The sequence below is a fragment of the Symphalangus syndactylus genome, chromosome 14 (assembly GCF_028878055.3).
Source record: "Symphalangus syndactylus isolate Jambi chromosome 14, NHGRI_mSymSyn1-v2.1_pri, whole genome shotgun sequence".
Taxonomy (NCBI): domain Eukaryota; kingdom Metazoa; phylum Chordata; class Mammalia; order Primates; family Hylobatidae; genus Symphalangus; species Symphalangus syndactylus.
The window spans coordinates 107,285,438-107,305,421 of record NC_072436.2 but is presented as its reverse complement, the minus strand read 5'-3'; the positions used below and the strand labels follow the sequence as shown (position 1 = coordinate 107,305,421).

The 19,984-nt window shown below is 50.3% G+C and overlaps 1 protein-coding gene across 4 annotated transcripts in view; it reads right to left on the bottom strand.

The window, feature by feature from the left end:
• Positions 1-19,984, bottom strand: part of LOC129462633 (serine/threonine-protein kinase Nek4-like) — a 39,128-nt gene that overhangs the window by 15,055 nt on the left and 4,089 nt on the right. Inside the window, exons 3-4 of one of the 4 annotated variants that reach the window (XR_010115782.1) lie at positions 18,659-18,775; positions 16,564-17,070 (exon numbers count right to left, since the gene is read on the bottom strand). The exons of 2 other annotated variants lie outside the window; for them this stretch is intronic. The gene's annotated coding sequence lies outside the window, so the exon portion shown is untranslated. Of the gene's footprint in view, positions 1-16,563; positions 17,071-18,658; positions 18,776-19,984 lie in introns of those variants that run through there. One more of the 4 variants, XR_008650903.2, reaches the window with a different exon arrangement.

The window sequence follows — 19,984 nt, the reverse complement described above, 5'->3', positions numbered from 1 at the left end:
GATTTAAAATCCCCTGAGGGGAACCAGGAATCCATTCCCCAGATCACAGACACACAAGGTTTTTCACTGCAGCACTACTAGTGATAGCAAAGCACAAGAAACTCAAACATCCACCAAGAAGGAACTGGTTGAATAATCTATGGCACAGCCACACAGAAGAGTACTACGCAGCAATATAAAGAAATGAGGCCGGGCGCGGTGGCTCACGCCTGTAATCCCAGCACTTTGGGAGGCTGAGACGGGCAGATCACGAGGTCAGGAGATCCAGACCATCCTGGCTAACACAGTGAAACCCTGTATCTACTAAAAATACAAAAAATTAGCCGGGCGTGGTGGCACACACCTGTAGTCTCAGCTACTTGGGAGGCTGAGGCAGGAGAATCCTTTGAACACAGGAGGCAGAGGTTTGCACTCCGGCCTGCGTGACAGAGCGAGACTCCTGTCACAAAGAAAAGGAATGAAAGAAAGAAAGAAAGAAAGAAAGAAAGAAAGAAAGAAAGAAAGAAAGAAAGAAAGAAAGAAAGAAAGAAAATAATAATAATAATAAAAGAAAGAAATGAGAACGCCGGGCACGGTGGCTCACACCTGTAATCCTAACACCTTGGGAGGCCGAGGCGGGCTGAGGTCAGGAGTTCCAGACCAGCCTGGCCATCATGGCAAAACTCCGTCTCTACTAAAAACACAAAAATTAGCCAGGCATGGATGCCTAAAATCCCAGCTGCTCAAGAGGCTGAGGCAGAAGAATCGCTTAAACCCAGGAGGCAGAGGTTGCAGTGAGCCAAGATCGCACCAGTATTCAAGGATCAGAACTTTGAATGCAAAGCATGCTACCTACCTTCTCAATATACCTGTGGTTTGTATGTGTTTGTTCATATTTTCAAAGAAAAACGATGAAATAATAAAGCCAACATGGGTATTTACGGGGTAAGAGGAGGGAGACTGGTGATGGAGGGGTGGAAGCTCAGCTTCTCTGAGTGTGTCTTGTTTCAGAGTTTCTATTTGGTAAATGTAAATATTTTACACAATTACAAAGTAAAATCAAAGACAAAAAGACCAATCCCTTAAAATAAAAAAAATTAAAAGTAAAAAACCCTGAGTATATGCCAACTTGGCATAACCACACTAAGAAGGATTATTGGAAGTGACTTTCCTTTTTTTTTTTTTTTTTTTTTTCCAGACAGAGTCTCACTCTGTCGCCCAGGCTGGAGTGCAGTGGCACAATCTCGGCTTATTGCAATCTCTGCCTCCTGGGTTCAAGAAATTCTCGTGCCTCAGCCTCCCGACATAGCTGGGATCACCGGCATGCATCGCCATGCCCGGCAAATTTTTTTCGTAATTTTAGTAGGGACAGGGTTTCACCATGTCAGCCAGGCTGGTCTCGAACTCCTGAACTCAGGTGATCTGCCCGCCTTGGCCTCCCAAAGTGCTGGGATTGCAGGTGTGAGCCACTGCACCCAGCCTCTTCTTTTTTTTTTTTAAACTTTCATTTGAAGTTCAGGGGTACAAGTGCAGGTTTGTTACATAGGTGAACCTGTGTCATGGGGGTTTGTTGTACAGATTATTTCATCACCTAAGCATTAAGCCTAGTACCCATTAGTTATTTTTCCTGATCCTCTCCGTCCTCCCACCCTCCACCCTCCAAAAGGCCCCAGTGTATGTTGTTCCCCTCTATGTGTCCATGTGTTCTGCCATTGAGTTCCCAGGAAGTGACTTTAAAATAGCATTTTGAGGCTGGGCACGGTGGCTCAAGCCTGTAATCCCATTACTCTGGGAAGCCGAAGTGGGCAGATCATGAGGTCAGGTGTTTGAGACCAGCCTGGCCAATATGGTGAAACCCTGTCTCTACTAAAAATACAAAAATTAGCCAGGTGTGGTGATGCGTGCCTGTAATCCCAGCTTCCTGGGAGGCTGAGGCAGAAGAATCGCTTGAACCCAGGAGATGGAGGTTGCAGTGAGCTGAGATCACGCCACTGCACTCCAGCCTGGGCGACAGAGCGAGACTCTGTCTCAAAAAACAAAAATAGCATTTTGAGCCAGGCACAATGGCTCATGCCTGTAATCCCAGCACTTTGGGAGGCCAGGAGTTCGAGACCACCTGGCCAACTGTAATCCTAGCTACCCGGGAGGCTGATGCATGAGAATTGCTTGAACCCAGGAGGCAGAGGTTGCAGTGAGCCGAGATCATGCCACTGCACTCCAGCCTGGGCAACAGAGCGAGACTCCATCTCAAAAAAAGAAAAAAAAAAGCATTTTGAGCTGGGCACAGTGGCTCACGCCTATAATCCCAGCACTTTGGAGGCCAGGAGTTCGAGACCAGCCTGGCCAAATGAGCCGGGAGTGGTGGCACACATATGTAATCCTAGCTACCCAGGAGGCTGACGCAGGAGAACTGCTTGAACCCAGGAGGCAGAGGTTGCAGTGAGCCGAGATTGTGCCACTGTACTCCAGCCTGCATAACAGAGCGAAACTCTGTCTCCAAAAAAAAAAAAAAATAGCACTTTGATTGTATTATATCAGATATTATATATCTCTAGTGGGCTTTACCCTAAGGACAAAAGAACTACCATGAAAGAGAACCACAATGAAATCCTCACCTGTACTCAGTTGTCTTATAGGTAGTGATTATATTAGCACTGTGACATTGAAGCCGTCAGGTTCTTGCCATCTCTTGCTTCCTCTCTCACCACATGGTCTCTGCACGTGCCTGCTCCCTCTCTGCTATCCACCATGAGTGGACACAGCCCAGTGCCGTCACCAAATCCAGCTGCCCAATCTTGAACTAATTTTTTTTCTTTTTCGAGATGGAGTCTTGCTCTGTCGCCCAGGCTGGAGTGCAGTGGCACGATCTTGGCTCACTGCAACCTCTGCCTCCTGGGTTCAAGCAATTCTCCTGCCTCAGCCTCCCAGGTAGCTGGGATTACAGGCGCCTGCCACCACACTCAGCTAATTTTTTGTATTTTTAGTAGAGATGGGGTTTCACCATGGTGGCCAGGCTGGTTGTGAACTCCTGACCTCAAATTATCCACCTGCTTCCACCTGCCAGAGTGCTAGGATTACAGGCATGAGCCACCGTGCCTGGTCCCAATCTTGAACTTTTAAACCTCTTTTCTTTGTAAATTATTAAAAAGAAATGATTATCTTTGTAATATAGGATAAAGAAAATAAGAAATTGGCCGAGCACGGTGGCTCACACCTGTAATCTCAGAACTTTGGGAGGCCAAGGTGGGTGGATTGTTTGAGCTCACGAGTTTGAGATCTTGTCAAACTGGCGAAACCTTGTCTCTATAAAAAAATACAAAAACTAGCCAGGCTTGCTGGTGCATGCCTGTAGTCCCAGCTACTTAGGAGGCTGAGGTGGAAGGATGGCTTGAGCCCAGGAGGTAGAGCTTGCAGTGAGCCAAGATTATGCCACTGCACTCCAGCATGGGTGATACAACCAGACCTTGACTCAAAAAGAAAGAAAGAAAGAGAGAGAGAGAGAGAGAAAGAAAGGAAGGAAGGAAGGAAGGAAGGAAGGAAGGAAGGAAGGAAGGAAGAAAGAAAGAAAGAAAGAAAGAAAGAAAGAAAGAAAGAAAGAAAGAAAGAAGCGGAGGGGAGGGGAGAGGAGGGGAGGGGAGGGGAAGGGAGGGAGGGAGGGAGGGAGGGAGGGAGGAAGGAAGGAAGGAAGGAAGGAAGGAAGGAAGGAAGGAAGGAAGGAAGGAAAAGAAACTGTGTTAATGCTGTTAGAAACCCAGATTTTCTATGTTAGAATAAAGGAGATATATGCCAGGCATGGTGGCTCACACCTGTAATCCCAGCACTTTGGGAGGCTGAGGTAGGTGGATCACCTGAGGCTAGGAGTCTGAGACCAGCCTTGACAATGTGGTGAAAACTCATCTCTATTAAAAAATACAAAAATTAGCTGAGCGTGGTGGTGTGCACCTGTAGTCCTAGCTACTCGGGAGGCTGAGACAAGAGAATCGCTTGAACCTGGGAGACAGAGGTTGCAGTGAGCTGAAATCACGCCACTGCACTCCAGCCTGGGCGACAGAGCAAGACTCTGTCTCAAAAAAAAAAAAAAAAATAAAAAAGGCCGGGCACAGTGGCTCATGCCTGTAATCCCAGCACTTTGGGAGGCCGAGGCAGGCAGATCACAAGGTCAGGAGTTCAAGATCAGCCTGACCAACATGGTGAAACCCCGTCTCTACTGAAAATATCAAAATTAGCCAGGCGTGGTGGTGCACGCCTGTAATCCCAGTTACTCGGGAGGCTGAGGCAGGACAATCACTTGAACCCAGGAGGCGGAGGTTGCAGTGAGCTGAGATCTTGCACTGCACTCCAGCCTGGTCAACTGAGCAAGACTTAGTCTCAAGAAAAAAAAAAAGAAAAGAAAAAAGAAAATAAAACAAAGAAACTCTCAGAGACTACTGAGGTCCCATCAAAGGTGAAGGACATCATGCAAAGACGCTCCTGTACGGACTATGATTCTCAGTGTTTTTTTTGTTTTTTTGTTTTTTTGAGATGGAGTCTCACGCTGTTTCCTAGGCTGGAGTGCAGTGGCATGATCTCGACTCACTGCAACCTCTGCCCCCCAGGTTCAAGTAATTCTCCTACCTCAACCTCTGAGTAGCCAGGATTACAGGTGCGCCACCACACCCAGCTAATTTTTGTATTTTTAGTGGAGATAGGGTTTCACCATGTTGCCCAGGCTGGTCTTGAACTCCTGGCCTCAAGTGATCCATCCACCTCAGCCTCCCAAAGTCCTGGGATTACAGGCATGAATCATTGCACCCGGCCCTTTAGAAGTATTAACTCACCCCTAGGAACATTACGCTTAACCTCATTTAATCCTCATAACATGCCTATTAGGAGGGCGCATGATTATGCTTCTTTTATACATGAGGAAACTGAGTCACAGGGAGATTACTAAGAAAACTGCCCAGGATAATGAAGGTGGTGAGTGGCTGAGCCAGTATCTGCATTCGGGAAGTCTGACCCTAGAGTCCAAAGCCTTAACCATCTTCTGAGCTTCCTCTTCACTAACGTAGGTGATTTCACATAAAAGTAGAAAAGGCAAACAAAGGAGGCGAACTGTAGTAGCTCATGCCAGCCATCCTAGTGCTTTGGGAGGCCGAAGTCGGAGGATTACTTGAGGACAGGAGCTTGTAACCAGCCTGGGCAACATAGCAAGATCCTGTCTCTATGAAAAAAAAATTTAACTTAGCCAGGTGTAGTGGTGCACACCTGTAGTCCCAGCTACTTGGGAGGCTGATGTGGGGAGGATTGCCTGAGCCTACGAAGCTGAGGCTGCAGTGACCTGTGATCTCACTACTGCACTCCAGCCTGGGCAACAGAATAAGACCCTGTCTCAAAAAGAAATTTACAAATAAAAATTTAAAAGAAAAGGAAAATAAGCCGGGCACGGTGGCTCATGCCCGTAATCCCGGCACTTTGGGAGGCTGAGTTGGGCAGATTGCATGAGCTCAGGAGTTTGAGACCAGCCTGGGCAACATGGCGAAACCCCATCTCTACTAAAAATACAAAAATTAGCCAGGTGTGGTGTGTGGTGGTGCATGCTTGTAGTCCTAGTAACTCGAGGGGCTGAGGTACTAGAATTGCTTGAACCTGGGAAGCGGAGGCTTTAGTGAGTCAAGATGGCCCCACTTTACTCCAGCTTGGGCAACAGAGCAAGACTCTGTCTCCAAAAAAAAAAAAAAAAAAAAAAAGAAAGAAAGAAAGAAAAGAAAGAAAAAGAAAAAGAAAAGAAAGGAAAGGAAAGGTCCAGAGGCTTGACAAAAACTGGGGAATGGTGGGGATAAAGGGGTGGGGTTCAGAACCACGGACAGCACACACACACACACACACACACACACACACACACACACACACCCCACCCACCACCAATCTTACCCCCTTGTTAGTACACAGTGCCTATAATCAGGGCTTTCAGAGGCTGACACCAGTGGGATCAGAGGCCAGCTGGGATGTGCTCGGCCCCATATCTTTTTTTTTTTTTCCTGAGACAGAATCTTGCTCTGTTGCCCAGGCTGGAATGCAGTGATGCAATCTCGGCTCACTGCAACCTCCACTGGGTTCAAAGGAGTCTTCTGCCTCAGCCTCCCAAGTAGTTGGGATTACAGGCACCCGCCACCATGCCTGGCTGGTTTTTGTATTTTTAGTAGAGACTGGGTTTCACCATGCTGGCCAGGCTGGTCTGGAACTCCTGACCTCAGGTGATCCACCCACCTTGGCCTCCCAAAGTGCTGGGATTACAGGCCTGAGCCACTGCTCCCGGCCTCGGCCCCGTATCTTGGTTAGTTGCTGACCAAGCTTCCATGACACCCAGCCGCTCTGCCAGCCACATCTCACCTCCTCCTGACCTGCCTGGGGCCACCTAGACTCTCTTCCTCAAGGCCACCCCTTAATAATAGGGATCACCATTTAATTCCTGAAAACGCTCAGCCAGGTGGGAACGAGCATTCCCACTTCCCAGATGGGGAAACTGAGGCTCAGAGATGTATCCAACTGCCGAGTTCATGCACCTGTGAAGCGGCTGCTTCTGGTACTGCGCCCTTGTGGCTCCCCATTGCATCCCTCTTGTTGGCTCATGCTCCCCAGGAGTGTGAGCATGGGGTGCTGGTGGCCCTTGCTGAGAAGTGAGTCACCCTCATTTTGTGTGTGTCTCATCCCCACAGCTGCAGCTGGGAGCTGGGAGGAGGCATCTGAGCCAACGAACTAAGGGTAAGAAGGCTGCTTCTCCCAGCGAGAAACCACCCAGCTCTCAAAGCACCTGACAATTCTACCTCCGGAAGATTTCTGGAACCTGTCCCCATTCCTTCCTTCCCAAAGCCCCAGCCCCAGTCCAGGCCATCATCAGCTCTTGCCCGCACTGCAGGAGCCTCCTCCCTGGTCTTCCTGCCTCCTCCCTCGCCTCCCAAAATCTGCTTCCTGCAAGAGAGATGCAGACAGAGTACAAATACACTTTGAAAGTGGAATTGACAGGGCTTGTGACAAAATGGACAAATGAGTATATTTAGCTGCCACCAACAACAGTGTGACTCCCTTCTCTACCCAGGCCTAATTTTGTTTCTTTCAAGATAATTACCCAAAAAGGCGGGATCCTCAGGCTCACCACAAGGCCCAGGCTGGAGGCCTTTCTGCCAGAGGCCATGTCAGGGGCAGCAAATCAATGATTATGAGTGAGGATTCTGCACTTTCTCTAACAATTAACGGGCCAGGAAATACAAAGGAGGGAACCGTTATAGACCAAAGGGGCTCTAAGAGATGTAGCAACCAAATGTGACATTTGGACTTTGTCTCTTGACCCAATGAACCATAAAAATACATTTAGGAAACAATGGAGGAGAGATGGCATTTTTAGACGATATTAATGAATCATACCAAATGATGCAATGCCGGAGACCTGAAATAGAATGATTCAGCAGGGGGCGGGTGAGGAAGTGGGTGAGGTAGAGCTGAAAAAAGGTTGTCCAGAGAAGGTTACACATTTCTCAAAAGACACACTTCGGCCGGGCACGGTGGCTCACACCTGTATTCCCAGCACTTTGGGAGGCCGAGGTGGGTGGATCACGAGGTCAGGAGTTCAAGATTAGCCTGGCCAAGATGGTGAAACCCTGTCTCTACTAAAAATACAAAAAAATTAGCTGGGCGAGGTCGTGGGCACCTGTAATCCCAGCTACTCGGGAGGCTGAGGCAGAGAATTGCTTGAACCCAGGAGGCGGGGGTTGTACTGAGCCAAGATCGTGCCACTGCACTCCAGCCTGGGTGACAGAGCAAGACTCCATCTAAAAAAAAAAAAAAAAAAAAAGACACACTTCAGGCCAGGCTCAGTGGCTCACGCCTGTAATCCCAGCACTGTGGGAGGCCAATGTGGGAGGATCACATATACTTCATTACGGTGGTTCATGCCTGTAATCCCAGCCCTTTGGGAGACTGAGGCAGGTGGATCTCTTGAGGCCACGAGTTCAAGAACAGCCTGGGCAACTTAGTGAGACCCTGTCTCTACAAAAAATAAAAATTAAAAAAATAAATTAACAAAAAGAAAAGATCGCTCCCAAACCGGGTGTGGCAGGGTACACCTGTCGTCCCATCTACTCGGAAGGCTGAGGCAGGAGGATCACTTGAGCCCAGGAGTTCCAGGCTGCAGTGAGCCGTGATCTCACCACTGCACTCTAGTCTGGGCAACAGAGTAAGACTCTGTCACTAAAAGAAAAGAAAGAAAAATAAAATAAGATACACTTCCCATGATCACAGTAAATATATCTGGAAACTAGGCCAGCCAGCAGCTCACCGGTGTAAGAATATGGTGGTGGTCCACCCCAGGGTGGTATTACTTGTTGATTATTGTTTTTTGGTTTTTTATTTTGAGGCAAAGTCTCGCTCTGTCGCCCAGGCTGAAGTGCAGCAGTACGTGATCCTGGCTCACTGCAACCTTCACTTCCCGCGTTCAAGTGATCCTCCTGCCTCAGCCTCCCAAGTAGCCAGGATTACAGGCACCCGCCATCATGCCCGGCTAATTTTTGTATTTTTAGTACAGACAGGGTTTCACCATGTTGGCCAGGCTGGTCTGGAACTCCTGACCTCAGGTGATCTGCCTGCCTCAGCCTCCCAAAGTACTGGGATTACAGGCGTGAGCCACCGCGCCCAGCCAGGAGTGAAGGTTTTAGAGCCAACCTGCCTGGTTCAAACCCTGCAGTGTGACTTTTGGCAACTCACGTTCCCACTGTGTGCCTCAGTTTCCCCATTTGTTAAATGGAGGAATAACAATCTCTGCCTGACAGGGTTGTGGTGAGAGTTACAGGACTTGAAACATAGAACAGGGCCCAGCATGTCAAAAGCACTAAATAAATGTCAGTTCCGATTCTTGCTGTTAGGAAATATTGGGGTGTTTTTATGTTTTTTTTTAAACTTTGTGTTTATCTGAACAGATTCACACACCCTCCCTGGGGGAAGATACAGGGAACCTGGGGGGTTTGCTTATTTTTAACAGATTTATTTAGTTATAATTCACATAGAATTCACCCATGTAAAGCGTACACAGCAGTGGTTTTTAGTCTATCTGTGGACTTGTGTGTCCATCACTGCGATTTTATTTTATTTTTGAGACAAGGTTTCCCTCTGTCACACAGGCTGGAGTGCAATGGCATGATGATAGCTCACTGCAACCTCGATCTCCTGGGCTCAAGTGAGCCTCTGGCCTCAGCCTCCCAAATAGCTGGGACTACAGGCGTATGCCACACACCCGGCTAATTTTTGTGGGTTTTTTTTTTTTGTATTTTTTGTAGAGACAAAGTCTCACTGTGTTGCTCAGGCTGGTCTTGAACTCCTGAGCTCAAGCAATCCTCCCGCCTTGGCCTCCCAGAGCGCTAGGATTATAGGCATGAGCCACCATGCCTGGCCCATCACTGCAATTTTAGAACATTACCCCAAAGTAGGATATGGCTTCAATGTGGGTAGGTGGGTGGGGATTCTGACCTCTCTCTCTCTCTCTTTTTTGCCTCGACCTCTTGGGCTAAAGCAATCCTCCAGTCTCAGCCTCTCCAAGAGCTGGGACTAAGGGTACCACCACGGCTGGATAATTTTCTTATTTTTTTGGTAGAGACAGGGTCTGGTTATGTTGCCCAGGCTGGTCGCAAACTCCTGACTTCAAGAGATCCTCCTGCCTTAGCCTCCCAAAGGGCTGGGATTACAGGGGTGAGCCACTGCACCGAGCCCCCTCAGCCTTCTTATGATTTCTCTTATGGCCAAAGGTGTGGGCCATGGGGGCACCATCTGCCCACTGCTCCCCTGGAGTGGGACCAACAGGCAGTTCCCACAATATTCTTTAAGGCACCCGTGAGCTGCCAGCTGGCCCGGCTTCCAGGAGCATTTAGTTACTGCAACCACGTGAAGTATGTCTTTAGAGAACGGTGCCCACAGAGCTCAGTGTGGCTTTCTCTAGATCAATGATAACCTGCCACAGTTTAATTTCCTTCTTTTCTGTCCCGAGGGAGGGAAAAATGATCACAGCCTACGTGGCTAGTGTTAAAGTTGCTGCAAGGCCCATCGAGGGCCATTGAGTGACTGGCAGGCCATTGACTGCCTTGGAATAGAGGGCAGCGGAAGAGAGGAATCAAGAATGGCTCTGGGGTCGGCCGGGTGCTGTGGTTCATGCCTGTAATCCTAGCACTTTGGGAGGCCTAAGTCTGGTGGATCATTTGAGGTCAGGAGTTCGAGACCAGCCTGGCCAACAATGGTGAAACCCCATCTCTACTAATAATAACAAAAATAGCCAGGCATAGTGGCCATGCCTGTAGTCCCAGGTACGCAGGAGGCAGGAGGCTGAAGTGGGAGGATCTCTGGAACCCAGGAGATGGAGGTTTCAGTGAGCTGAGAGCTCGCCACTGCACTACAGCCTGGGCAACAAAGTGAGACTCTGTCTTAAAAAAAAAAAAAAAAGCTGGGCACGGGGGCTTATGCCTGTAATCCCAGCACTTTGGGAGGCCAAGGCAGGTGGATCACGAGGTCAAGAGATCAAGACCTTCCTGGCCAACATGGTGAAACCCCGTCTCTACTAAAAATACAAAAATTAGCTGGGCATGGTGGCTCACGCCTGTAGTCCCAGCTACTCAGGAGGCTGAGGCAGGAGAATTGCCTTAGCCTGGGAGGTGGAGGTTGCAGTGAGCTGAGATGGCACCACTATACTTCAGCCTCGTGACAGAGCAAGACTGTCTCAAAAATAATAATAATAATAATGAGAATGGCTCTGAGGTGTCCGGCTCAGCGACCAAGGAGCTGACTGTGCCATTTATCAAAGGGGGCAGGTAGCAAAGGGGCAAGTGAATCCACAGCCCCAATTTTCACAGAGTTGTTGTGAGGCTCCAATGAGATCTCACAGGTCTTTGGGGTCAGATGGAGATGGGTTCAAATCCTGCCTCCCGGCTTCCGAGCCGTGTGGTCCTGAGTGAGTCACTCTGAGTCTGGGTCTCCCGGTCTGTGAAATGGACCGTGAATCCTGCCTCCGACAGGTGGGCTGTGAGGGGCAGAGGGGCCCAGGCTTGTGGTGTCCCCAGCACAAGACCTGGCGCGCGGTAGGTGGTCCATGGCCTTAAGGGAGATGAGTATTCGTATCCCCCACTGGCCCAGATCCTGCTCACACCCCCTTGGGGGAAATTCCAGCTCAAAGAGTACCTGTCTTGGGGCTGGGAGAGGCAGAGATCATGGAAAGACCCCGAGAGACAGGGAACTGCCTGTGAGGGGTTTTCCAGGCTGCGGAGAGAAGAGTCCGACAGGCGAGGGGAGGTGAACACAGCACCCCTGCTTGAAACCCTCCATGCCTCCCCAGGGTCACACTCCGCAATGTCACTCACCTTCCAGGCCTGGCCCACACCCTCCAACCCCATCTCCTCACCCTCCCAGCCACCCTAGCCCTCTATGTTCCACCTGAAGCCTTTGCACGGGCTCTTCCCTCCTCCAGGAATGTTCTTTCCCTATTTTTTTCTTTTCTTTACTTATTTATTTTGAGACGGAGTCTTGCTCTGTCACCCAGGCTGAAGTACAGTGTCGCAATCGCGGCTCACGACAACCTCCACCTCCTAGGTTCAAGTGATTCTCTTGCCTCAGCTGCCGGAGTAGCTGGGATTACAGGTGCAAGCCACCACGCCCAGCTAATTTTTGTATTTTTAGTAGAGACGTGATTTCACTATGTTGGCCAGGATGGTCTCTAACTCCTGACCTCAAGTGATCCACCCACCTCAGCCTCCCAAAGTGCTGGGAATACAAGCGTGGGCCACCACACCTGGCCTTTTTTTTTTTTTTTTTTTTTTTAATGAGATGAGATTTCACTCCGTTGCCCAGGATGGAGTGCAGTGGTGCAGTTATAGCTCACTGTAGCCTTGACCTCCTGTGCTCAAGAGATCCTCCCACCTCAGCCTCCCAAGGACTGGTAGTGCTGGGACCGTGTGCTGGGACTACAGGCACACACTATCATGCTTAGCTAGTTTATTCTTTTTTTTTTTTTTTTTTTGTAGGGATAGGGTGTGGGGGGGTCTCCCTATATTGCCCAGGCTGGTCTCAAACTCCTGGCCTCAAGCAATACTCCTGCCTCAGCCTCCTAAAGTGCCGGGATTACAGGTGTGAGCCTCTTGCTCTGGGCCCCAGGAATGCTCTTTCTGTGAGTGGCTTCTTAGTGCACTTTAGACCTCAGCTCTACGTCCTCAGGGGAACCCACCCTGGCCGCTTCTCCATTGAAGTCCCAGCCCCACCCACCAGTTGTGCCTCTCTGAAACTACATTACACAACATATTAATTAACTTACATGTTCCTATGCTGACGGCCTCCCCCGCTAGAAGGTCAGCGCCATGGGGGCTGGAATCTTTTTTGAGACGGAGTCTCGCTCTGTCGTCCAGGCTGGAGGGTAGGCACCATCTCTGTTCACTGCAACCTCTGCCTCCCAGGTTCAAGCAATTCTCCTGCCTCAGCCTCTCAAGTAGCTGGGATTAGAAGCACCTGCCACCACACCTGGCTAATTTTTGTATTTTTAGTAGAGATGGGGATTTCACCATATTGGCCAGGCTGATCTTGAACTCCTGAACTCAAGTGATCTGCCTGCCTTGGCCTCCCAAAGTGCTGGGATTACAGGCGTGAACCACCGCGGTGGGGAAGGGGGTCTGGAATCTTGTCTTGTGCATGGCTCCATCTGTAGGCCTTTTCTTGTGCTTCCCCAGTGGCTGAGCTTGGGCTGGGGCTGCCTGGGAGGAATCTTCCAGGAGCCCCAGGTCCCCAAGGACGCCTTGGGAGGGCACCCAGGCTCTGAGCCCTCAGAGAGGGTCACTCCGCAGCTCCAGGGCAGGGCGGGGCTCAAACTTCTCCTCTCAAAGACTTCCCTGGGCCTGTTTCCTGCCTGTTTCCAGGAGGGAGAATGGTCTTCGTTCCTGGAATATGTTTTCATGTTGTCACCTCCAGTGTCCCCAAGTCCATGGCTCTGCCCATGGCTTCGCGGACGGCTGGCCGCTGGATAGGACTTGGAGGCTCTTCAGACTCTGTTCCTGGGATCGTCTGCAGCTGGCTTCACCCTGATCCCCCGCTCCCCTCTGCACAGTGACTCCATCACCCGTTCTGTTGGTTCTTTGCTAAAAATCCTCGTGTATCTATCAGCACCTCAATCCAAGGCATCAACCTTTCTCACTCAGGGACTCCAGGGGCCTCCATCCTGCTCTCCTGGCCTTGCTGTACTATTTTCTATATAGCTATCTCAGCCAGCTCTTTCAAATTTAATGTGGTACTGGCCACAGTGGCTCACGCCCGTAATGCCAGCACTTTGGGAGGCCGAGACAGGGAGATCGCTTGAGCCCAAGAGTTTGACACTAGCCTGGACAACATAGCAATAACCCATCCAAATTAAAAATAAAAAAGGGGCCAGGCACAGTGGCTCACACCTCCCAGCACTTTGGGAGGCCCAGGTGAGCAGATCACTTGAAGTCAGGAGTTCCAGACCAGCCTGGCCAACACAGTAAAACCCCATCTCTACTAAAAACACAAAAATTCGCCGGGCTTGGTGGCCCGCACCTGTAATCCCAGCTACTTGGGAGGCTGAGGCAAGAGAATCGCTTGAACCCAGAAGGCAGAGGCTGCAGTGAACCGAGATCTCATCGCTGCACTCCAGCCTGGGTGACAGAAGGAGACTCCATCTCAAAATAAAATAGAGAGGGAGGACGGGTAGAAGGCCACATCACTGGAGAAGGACTGACTCCCCGCACATACTAAAAATGAACCTGCATTTATTGAGTGCCAATTACAGGCATCACCCTGTGTAAGAGAGAGACATGGTCCTTGCCTTCAGAGACAAAGTTTGGGGCTAGGGGGCACCTTCCTTATTTGCTTCCTGTCTGCCTGCCTGCATCCATTCATCCATTTCCTTTCAATAAGCATCTACCAAACAGGTGAGGTGGCTCCTGTAACCCCAGCACTCCGGGAGGCTGAGACAGGTGGATCACTTGAGGTCAGGAGTTCGAGACCAGCCTGGCCAACACGGTGAAACTCCGTATCTACTAAAACTACAAAACTTAGCTGGATGTGGTGGCGTGCGTGTGTAATCCCAGCTACTCAGGAGGCAGAGACTCGCCTGAACCTGGGAGGTGGAGGTTGCTGTGAGCTATGATCGCACCACTGCACTCCAGCTTGGGTGACAGGGTGAGACCTCGACTCAAAAAAAAAAAAAGAGACCGGGCGCGGTGGCTCAAGCCTGTAATCCCAGCACTTTGGGAGGCCGACGCAGGTGGATCACGAGGTCAGGAGATCGAGACCATCCTGGCTAACACGGTGAAACCCCGTCTCTACTAAAAAAATACAAAAAAAATTAGCCGGGCGTGGTGGCGGGCGCCTGTAGTCCCAGCTACTCAGGAGGCTGAGGCAGGAGAATCGGGTGAACCCGGGAGGCGCAGCTTGCAGTGAGCTGAGATCGCGCCACTGCACTCCAGCCTGGGGGACAGAGTGAGACTCCGTCTCAAAAAAAAAAAAAAAAAAGCCTTTACTGAGAATCCACAGTCCCTGGGTTACAGAGCTGGCACAGACTAGCAGACTGGTTCCCGGACCTCAGGGGTCTCACAGCCTGTTGGGGTCCAGAGGTGAGATCTGGGCTGGGCTGTGGAAACACAGAGCACGGTTGCGGGGCGGGTGTTTCCAGGCAGACTCTTGACTGGTGAGGAGTCTGCAAGGAGGGGGCAGGGAAATCCAGGCCTCAGGAGCAGCTTGTGCAAAGGCTGGCAGCCCACAGGAGACATGAGGAGCGGGGGATCGCGTGGCTGGCATGGAGTGAGGAGGCAGGAGAAAGAAGACAGGGCACGAGGGCAGTTGGAAATGCTGTGGGGGCCTCAGTGGCCTCACAGATCTCAGTGGGAAGCAGGGACCTGGAGCTGCTGTCCTGGTCCTACCCAGCCTCCCAGCCAGGACAGGCCAGGGCCTGCCTGAGACAGCTCACCAGGCTCCAACCCTTCCCTCAGGGGCCGGAGCAGAGGGGACAGGGTTTGGCAGGGGCCCCGAGCAGGGCGGGCAATTTTTCCTGAGTCAGGAATCGCCCTCCCAGGAATCTGCTTGGAACGGGTTCTCACTTCCTCCCACGGTCCTCCCCACCAGAGTTCTAAGCAGGTGCTCAGTCTGCCCATGCACCAAGCCCATGCTACAGATGGAGAAACTCAGGCTCAGCGGAGTCGAGCTCAGAGCCAGGTGTAGCAGAGCCAGGCTTGAACCCAGACGCTGTGTGGCTCAGAGCCCAGAAAAATGTTCCCTGGAGAGCTCGTCCCAGGCGGGGCAGTCTGGTTTGAGAGCAAAGGTCTCTCCCTGAGCCTTGCACGGCCTGGCAGGCTCGTCAGGGCTCAGGAAGATCCCAAAAGCATCTGAACCAGCTCCCTTGCTTTTTCCCTTTTTTTTTGTTATTGTTGTTGTTGAGACAGGGTCTTGCTCTGTCACCCAGCTGGAGAGCAGTGGTACAGTCTCAGCTCATTGCAGCCCGACCTCCCAGGCTCAAGCAATCCTCCCACCTCAGCCTCCCGAATAGCTGGGACTATAGGCGCTCAATCACACCCAGCTAATTTTTTGATTTTTTTTTTTTTGTAGAGATGGGGGTCTCGCTATGTTGCCCAGGCTAGTGTCAAACTCCTGGCCTCAAGGAATCCACCTGCCTCAGCCTCCCAAAGTCCTGGGATTATAGGCGTGAGCCACACACCTGACCTATGTCAGTATTTTAGTATAAAATACTAATTATTTAGTATTAACCGTCAACAAGAGCTCACCTACCATGTGGAAGTGCCAAATTCCAGGGCTTGACATTTCCTTCAAGCTCGTAGTTTTGATTTTTTACGTTTTTGAGACAGGGTCTCTTACTCTGTCACCCTGGCTGCAGTCCAGCGGCACAATGTTGGCTCACGGCAGCCTCAGCTTCCCAGGCTTAAGTGATCCTCCTACTTCAGCCTCCCAAGCAGCTGGGACCATGCCCTGCTAATTTTTAAATTTTTTTGTGGAGACAGGGTCTCGCCATGTTGCCCGGGCTGGTCTCGAACTCTTGGCCTCAAGCGTTCCTCCCACCGTGGCCTCCCAAAGTGCTGAGATCACAGGCATGAGCCACCACACCTGGCCCTCAAGCTAGTCATTTTTATTATCCACCTGTTTACAAATGTTGCGTGTGAACCTGAACTGTTTCTTGGAAATGGCCCCTACATCACAGGGTTGTGGTGACGATCAGATGTTGGTATAAACTCCGGTTTCTGTTATTCTAGCTCAGCAGTACTGTGTCTTTATATGTTTCCAATTATTTGTTAAAATCTGAAATCTATGTGTGCTGATGGGGAGTAAGTTTCAAGATATATATTCAAGTGAGAAACGGAAGGAATAGAACAGCATGTATGGAACATGGCCATCTGTGTTTTTAAAATGGGAATGTGTATATATATACACATATATATATATATATATATATATATATATATATATGCCTGTGTTCTCGCAGGAGATCTCTGGAAGGATGCACAGAGGAAACAGATCGTACACCCCTCTACCCCCACCCCCACCCCTTCCTCTACTTCGCTCTTCTCCCTGGAATGTATGCAGCATATGATGCATTTTCCTCTTTTTTTTTTTTTTTTTTTTTTTTTTTGAGACAGAGTCTTGCTCTGTCACCCAGGCTAGAGTATAGCGGTGCCATCTAGGCTCACTGCAAGCTCCGCCTCCCAGGTTCACGCCATTCTCCTGCCTCAGCCTCCTGAGTAGCTGGGACTACAGGTGCCCACCATCACACCCGGCTAATTTTTTGTATTTTTAGTAGAGACGGGGTTTCACCGTTAGCCAGGATGGTCTCAATCTCCTGACCTCGTGATCCGCATGCCTCGGCCTCCCAAAGTGCTCAGATTACAGGTATGAGCCACCGCGCCCGGCCTACATTTTCCTCTTTCTTTATTGTCTATCTCCTCCAGGAGAACGGACGCTCCATCAGGGCAAGGGTTTTTTGGGGTGTGTTTGCTGCTGACTCCAGCACCTAAACTTGTGCAGCCCGACCCAGCAACCCCAGCCGCAGGTGGTGACCAAGCGCTGGAAACGTGGCTGAATTGAGAAGGACATAAGAGCAAAATACATATGAGTTTGTTTTGGGTTTTTGTTTTGTTTTGTTTTTTGAGATGGAGCCTCACTCTGTCACCCAGGCTGGAGTGGAGTGGCGCGATCTCAGCTCACTGCAACCTCTGCCTCCCAGGTTCAAGCGATTCTCCTGCCTCAGCCTCCCAAGTAGCTGGGATTACAGGCATGTGCCACCATACCCGGCTAACTTTTGTAGTTTTAGTAGAGATGGGGCTTTGCCATGTTGGCTAGGCTGGTCTTGAACTCCTGACCTTGTGATCCGCCTGCCTCAGCCTTCCAAAGTGCTGGGATTACAGGCGTGAGCCACCATGCCCAGCCTGTACCTGTATCTATGTATTTACACATGAATACATAAGGTATGTATAAACATATATATATATATATATATATATATAGAGAGAGAGAGAGAGAGAGAGAGAAGTCTAAATACCATATCTGTAAATGTGACCTATTTGAAATTAGGGGGCCAGGCGTGGTGACTTATGTCTATAATCCCAGCACTTTGGGAGGCTGAGGTGGGATGATCACTTGAGTCCAGGAGGAGTTAAGAGAAGCCTGGGCAACACAGTGAGATCCATCTCTACAAAAATAAAATAAAATTAGCCATGCATGGTGGCATGCACCTGTACTCCTAGCTACTTGGGAGGCTGAGGTGGGAGGATCACTTGAGCCCAGGAGTTGGAGGCTACAGTGAGCTATGATGGTGCCATGGCGAGAGAGAGATAGAGAGAGAGAGAGAGAGAAAATAAGTTATGTGAAAAAATAAAAAGATTGCAGCCAGGCATAGTGGCTCATGCCTGTAATCCCAGCACTTTGGGAGGCTGAGGCAGGTGGATCGCCTGAGGTCAGGAGTTCCAGACCAGCTTGCCCAACATGGTGAAACCCTGTCTCTACTAAAATACAAAAATCAGCCGGGCGTGATGAAGCACAGCTGTAATCCCATCTACTCGGGAGGCTGAGGCAGGAGAATCACTTGAGCCTGGGAGGTGGAGGTTGCAGTGAGCCGAGATCGCACTACTGCACTCCAGCCTGGGTGACACAGTGAGACTCCGTGTCCAAAAAAAAAAGTTCCCTGCCCAGAGCCAGCTTATTGTCCATCCACCTCCACACCCGTGAGCTTCTCTGGTGCCAGGACTAGGTTGTATCCATCTGGCGCCTGGCACCTTCTCAGAGAGGCCCTCCCTATTTCTGTCCTGCAAGGGCCCTCCCACCTCTTACCTTACTATTTCCCTTTCTCCATAACATGTACACCTGTTTCTGCATTTATCATCTGTCTTCCCTCACGAGAATGTAAACCCCACAAGGGCTGGGTTTTACCTGCCTGGCTCACAGCTGTCTCCCCAGCACCTAGCACAGTGCTTGGAACATAGTAGTTGCTCAGTTAAAACTGACAGAAAAGGCTGGGTGTGGTGGCTCATGCCTGTAATTCCCACACTTTGGGAGGCCAAGGTGGGAGGACTGCTTGAGCCTAGGAGTCGAGACCAGTATGGGCAACATAGCAAAACGTGTCTCTACAAAAAAAATACAAAAGTTACCTGGGCGTGGTGGCACTCACCTGTGGTCCTGGTTACTTAGGAGGCTGACGCAGGAAGATTGCTTGAGTCAGGAGGTGGAGGTTGCAATGAGCCAAGATAGCGCCACTGCACTCCAGTCTGGGAGACAGAGTGAGACCCTGTCTCAAAAAAAAAAAAAAAAATTGGCAGAAAGGATGAATAACTGAGTGAGTGAATGAATGAATGATCCAGTGGGTAGATGATGAGCAGATGCCACTGTTCAGTGAGTTTGGGGGAGGGTACAGGAGAAGGAAACACAGGGCAGTCTGGGGGCAGGGAGCACCCTGGGCAGGGCATGCTGTTCCCCCTCCCTCGGTCCTCTCCTTATCACATGGACCCCAAAGACCCCAGAGATGAAGGCCAGAACCAGCCCAGGCCCCGCTCAGACACGACAACCCAGATGGACTTTTCCAGAGGAGGCAGGGACCTGTGGGTGGCCCCGTCTCCTGACTGAGGCTCTGCTGTGCCCACCAGGAAGCGGACCCCAACTTATTTATTCTTTTCCCAAACACACTGATTTAAAAAGCAGTGGGGTCAGGGTGCAGTGGTTCACACCTATAGTCTCAGCACTTTGGGAGGCCGAGGCAGGCAGATCACCAGGGGTCAGGAGTTGGAGACCAGCCTGGCCAACATGGCGAAACCCTGTTTCTACTAAAAATACAAACATTAGCCGAGCATGATGGTGCACGTGGTGGCAGGGACTTCTATTCTCTGCTACTTAAAAGGCTGAGGCAGGAGAATCAATTGAACCCAGGAGGCGGAGGTTGCAGTGAGCCGAGATTGTGCCACTGCACTCCAGCTTGGGCAACAAAGTGAGACTGTCTCAGGAAAAAAAAAAAAAAAAAAAAAAAGCAATGGGGGCTGGGTACCGTAGCTCATTCCTGTAATCCCAGCACTTTGGGAGGCTGAGGCAGGCAGATCGCTGAGCCCAGGAGTTTGAAACCAGCCTGGGCAACATAGAGAGATTCCATCTCTACAGAAAAAAATAATAGCCCGGGTGCAGCGGCTCATGCCTGTAATCCCAGCACTTTGGGAGGCCGAAGAGGGTGGATCGCTGAGGTCAGGAGTTCGAGACCAGGAAGGCCAACATGGTGAAACCCTGTCTCTACTACAAATACCAAAAAAAATTAGCCAGGCGTGGTGGCAGGCATCTGTAATCCTACCTACTTGGGAGGCTGAGGCAGGAGAATCGCTTGAACCCGGGAGGCAGAGGTTGCAATGAGCCGAGATCGCGCCATTGCACTCCAGCCTGGGCAACAAGAGCAAGACTCTATCTCAAAAAAAAGAAAGAAAGAAAAGAAAAAGAAAGAAGAAAGAAAGAGAGAGAG